This window comes from Apis dorsata, unplaced genomic scaffold (genome assembly GCF_000469605.1).
Source record: "Apis dorsata unplaced genomic scaffold, Apis dorsata 1.3 scaffold_295, whole genome shotgun sequence".
In the NCBI taxonomy this organism is placed as follows: Eukaryota; Metazoa; Arthropoda; class Insecta; order Hymenoptera; family Apidae; genus Apis; species Apis dorsata.
The window spans coordinates 1986922-1992504 of record NW_006263570.1 but is presented as its reverse complement, the minus strand read 5'-3'; positions in this window follow the sequence as shown (position 1 = coordinate 1992504).

Here is a 5583-nt window from a genome sequence, read left to right as displayed (position 1 = left end):
ACAATTTTTAAAAGAGAATTAATTTATATTCAATTTCTTTAAATTTCAAATGTATTTTTGTATATTTCAATGATGATGATGAATTATTCGATATCAGAGAGAACATACTTAAAAGACATTTAATCTTTAAAGTACCAAGTTAAATCAATCCACGAAGACAATATTATAAATCCACCTAATTTAATTCAAAATTAATGGCGGGCAATAATGTAACATAAACAACATTTTAATTTGGAAACAATGTCGAGATTCTCTCTCTTTCCAAAAGCCATTTAGATAACGAAATTCGGTCTTCAGGGCGAAATTCCTATCCGGTTGTACACGCGGATTGGTCGCACGAGCTGCAAATAATTCTACTGCTACGTATATATTCGAAATATATGAAACTTTCTTTGGACGACTGAGCAATGATATCATAACCATGGATCAAGTTTTCAATATTTCTGAATTTTAATATAATAAAATTAGAGGCCAAAATAAAAGATATAATATAAAATTAACCCGATGAAGATAGATCCACTAACGTAACGTATCAATACTTAATAGAATAAAGATTAACTCTCAAATATTTCTTCTATAATATATTTCAAAGATATAACACAAGTTTCGTTCGTTATTTAAGAATATTTTATTCGCGTTCTAATGCAAGCATTGTATAATAAATAAGTAAGGAATTAGAAAGTGCTGGGTCGATAAATGATTAAAGGAATCATTTTCGCGGGGAAGAAGAAAAGTTTCGCCTAGAAATTTTCATTTCATAAGTTTTCGCTCCTTGATAATCCGGTTTGGAGAGAATACCGACATTCCATTAATATTTAAATCGTCTTCGAAACGATTCGCCGTGGTCCCCGCTCGCGAGGATGGAAATTATACGCGCGAATATGCGAACACCAACGCGCGTTTTACCGCACTTTCGTGCAACGATGAAAGTTTCCATCGCGTAGAAGAAAGAGTGGAGGAGTTTCGGAGAGTTTCGGGACGATGATTGTTTAGATGAGAATGGAATAGAAGTGAAAGTATCACGCGAGTTGCTAATGGTCCATAGTAATTAGTAGGGGCAAGTAAAACTTTTCTTTGACACAAAACGGTACAAAAAGCATGAAAACAGGTCAAAGTGTGGAAAATTTAATCGCTGTCTCTTTATGATTAAATACTGAAAGATAAGTGGATAAGAGTAATGTTTACAGATTTTCAACGATAAATTGAAATATTTGAAATGTTACCTTTTTTTGGTACCAGAAATTTAACTTACATAATTTTATGGAAAAATTATTAATCGAAGAAGAATTTTAAATTTATAAAAATAATATTGGAGTCTCTAATTGATAATACCTTTCTAAAAAGAATCTTGATGCGAATCTTTCCATTCGATTATTAAATTATAAGATTATCTAAGCGAAAACACGACTGTTTTTATTATTTTGTCGAATTCTTCCTCTTCACTGTGATCGAAAGTAGAGCAAAACATTTAATTTTACTTAAATGTTTGAAATATTTTTGACTAATAAGAGACGGCATAATAATAATGTATGGATCAAAAGTGCAACGTGGGGAGTTAGAGTTTGTTAAAGCCTGTTAAAGTTGGTGATGGTCCATTGAAGATGGTTGAAAGCTGATGAAGATAATCGATGTTGGCTAGTCTATTGGGAGAAGCTCGGTTGAAACTGTTTAGAAAGTCGAGAGACAGGTGTTTATGAGGGAATTTTCTTTAGAAAGCTTTGATTAATACGTAAATCGAATACGAGGAATAAATTCTATTTAAATTCGAGAACTATATTCTTCAAAGTGAAAATCAATAGATAAAATAATATCTTTCCAACATTTCCTTCCTTCATTACCGAATCATCCAATTTAAAATCAAATTAAAATTCTTTAAACCCTTTTCACAATCATTTCATTTCCCATGGAAAATCGAATCCTCGGCGCAAAATTATCCTATAAATTCTCACCTTGCCCTGGATAACGATCGTCAAAAACTTCCATTGTTCCACAACGTTCGAAAAACCATCCGCTAAATCCACCAACCCCCAAATTACCCCGCTTAATTAATAGCCCCCTAGATTCCTCTAATTGACACTCGACGACAACGATAACGATATCTCGGCAAATATTCCCCGCTCGATCCTCTTTCCAGGATCCACCCTTCAGCCATAAAAGACTGAAGGGAAGGGAGGGATAAGAAGAAGGACGGAAAGAACGACGTTGGCCATCTTGCCCGTTCGTGTTGTATCGTTCTCGCGGATCGCTGCCTTTCACGGGCTTGTGCCATGCTTTCTCAGCATCGCCGCCCTCTGTTGCCGGTGGTGGTGATGGTGGTGGACCTCGGTTTCCACCTTCTGCCAGACACCTACCCGAAACCCACCTTTGTACGATGCCTCTGCGGCTTTTCCCTCCCCTGTCTAACCACTCTTATTCGGACACTTGGTCGGGTCTGGCTCTCTTCCACCCCCTCTCTTCCATCACGTCTCCTCCTACCCCCGACGTTTTTCCACCTCGTTTCAGAACTCGAATATTGTGGTTCCTCGTGGTTTCACGAGGATTCGCCATTGCTTATTTCGATCTTGCACGAATTAATCGAACTCGAGGATTAAAATATTTTGCCTCTTTGGCTTTTTTTTTATCATCATGGCATTCGTTTTATTTATTTTTATGCTATGACTTCCATGCGATGCGAGAATTTTCTTTGAGATTTTTCTTTGAGAATATTATTATGAATTTTTATTGTCCATTTATTATATTTATTTAATTTTTGAAAGATTTTCAACGATCATCGAGATGCGTTACGAGCACTGTCTTGTTCCCTTGTTAATCAAGTTTTGGAAGGGATTCAAAATCGTGCTTGAAATATTCAAGAATATAAATAAACTCGATGAAATCGAGAATCAAGTAATATTTTATAAATAAATATTTTTATGTATTTTATAATTACGAATTATACACGTCAAATTTTCCGCATGAATTATAACAATCGCTCAATTGTAATTAATTAAACGAAATCGTATCTGGATTTCTATTACATTTTCGGGTTTCAATTTATTATCACGAATTTCTGAACGTTCTATTTTATTCATGTAGATACATATCCGGATGAAAATGTACAAATTGCACAATAACACGCTGGTCCGTGGACACGCTCTCCTGGAAATTCGAAATGTTGAATTTCTTCTGAAAGACAATGCCATTTCACGAATTATTGGCACGCTTCATCGTGAAATTTGATATCCCTTCAATTTCTTTCAGCTCAACAGCTGATACGTCAACCATTCTTTAATTATTTCTTCTTCTTCGAACACGATTCGATTTCAATTATCACCGACGACAATTTGATTTCTTGTAAAATCACTACACGCGAGATTAATATAGTGAACATTTTTCTAGTTTAATCGAAATGTAACTTTTTGGGATTCCAATATATTATTTCTTTACTGATAAATTCCCAAAATCCAAATTTCTAACGCTTCATCCTCATCGAGCTCGGCTCAATAATCGACAATCAAACATTTCACGCGTGCTCGAATCTCGCGGAATTAACTTCGACCAACAGAACGTTACGAAGCCCCCTGAACACGTGCCAACGCGCGAAACACCCGATAAATCCACCGTCATCCCCCTAACCCCCAATTAAACAAAGAAAGTCAGTGTCTGGCCAGGAACACAGTGTCATCCAGTGCAAAAAAAAAAAAAAAAAAAGAAACGCTCTTCTCGATCGTTCGGGGCCCACCGTTCCATCCGGCAATTTTTCCAGCCCGAGCATTTTCCGCGAGAGCCGCGAGCAATCTCGTTCCCATACATCGCCTATACCACCCTCTCTCCCTCTCACGCAACCCTCGAAGCAAAGTCCTCCGTCCTCGTCCAACCTCGGCCGTCGAGCATCGCCCCCTCCTCGTCCCCGTTTGCGCGTCGAAGCGGGGCGCCTGCGCGCGGAAACGGCGCGAGGCGTCGGCGTCGTGCCGGGGGCGTCGCACCAACGTCGTCGGCCAACCGACCGACCGACCGACCGACCGTCTCGACCGAGCCGTCTCCTCTCAGCCAGGCCAGTATCAAGCCGGGAGCCGTCGAGAGGGTTGTTCCACCTCCGCAATCGGCGCTCATGCTACGCTCTTCCGTGCATCCCAACGCATCGAACGCAACGCGGCCACCACGACCAACGACGCACGTCCCTGTTAAGTCGCGCGCGGGTGCCACCATCGTGGCAGGCAGCTCTGTGCACCGGTGAGCTCTGGCGGCTCGACTCGACGAGAAAAATGGGGCGTACGCCGAGCCACGAGCCACGGATCGATCGCGAAATAAACGTACGCTGGATGGACGTGGAGTAACCCTCTATCGAGAGAGGGAGATATATGAATATACAAACCGTGATAAGATAGTCGCGCCTTGGTGGTGGATAGTGGTGGAGCTGGTTAGAGTTGTGGTGACGGTATTTTATTTTATTCCTCGTGTACGTGGCACGGTCCTGCGCGTGATCGGAGAAGCGTGTGAATGATTTACGAATGCGGTAGAGTAGAGTAGTGCGTGGTGAGTGTGGTCGGGTGTATTGAAAGGGAGGAGGAAAGGGGAGGAGGAAAAAGGGTCGAGGTCGTGCCTCGTCTCGTCGAGGAATTCGAAACGATTTTCGTGACGAGCCCTCGTTCAATGCAAGCTTACGATTGATCTCTGTCTCTTTTTCGAGATAGCTGGGAAGGAAGGAAACGTGGTGGTGGGACCAGGAATCGACCAAGCGAGGTTGAGAAGTGGTTTGAAGAGACGGGGAAAGTGTGTCACCGACGTGGTGCGAGAGGCGCCTTAGGTTAGGTCGCTGCTGCTAGAGTGTCTTGATGCGAAGCGACGATGGAATAACAAACCCGCGCAATTAATTATCGAATTCGTTCCACTCGACGATTTTGAAGGAGGCAGAGAACGAGATGCCGAGCGAAATAATTGAAACTTGATGATAAACCTGTCCGCTTTCCAGATCGTTGTAATATCGAAACGGGTTGATTAGCCTTGATCACTACGTGCTTTAATGGAGGAAGTATATATAATCGTCCACACTTTGGCATATATACATACATGACAAGAAGATGACCCCGACGAGAAAGCATCCGTCGTTGCACTCGGTCGATTTCATCGATCCGATTGTTGGAAAAGTGGATTCATCGACAAGGTTAATCTAGTGCAGGATTTCTAGGAAAGATTCGTTCGAATTGTGTATAACGTGATTGTGAAGTGTGATACTCTCCGGGGGTTCGAAGTGTGTGACAGAAACGTGTGTTAAAAGAATCGTTGAGTGATAAAGGTGATAACGTGTTCTCGAAGCGTGTCGCGTGTCCTCTTGATCAACCTAAAAATCCCATAGTTAGATCAAAATAAATAAACAAATAACAAAAATTAGGTCCAAAACATATCACGATTACTCTGCCAATTTCAAACGAAACGTGTTCCCTCGAGTTTCTCTCCAAACACGATTAAATCCTTTCCAAAAATTAACTCGACCAAGCATCGTCGAACATCCTCCAACGAGAGAGAGACGAGAACGAACGAGTGGAGGAAAAGATCCCGCAGACAGACGTGTGTGCACGGTCACTCTCTCTTTCCGTATCCGCC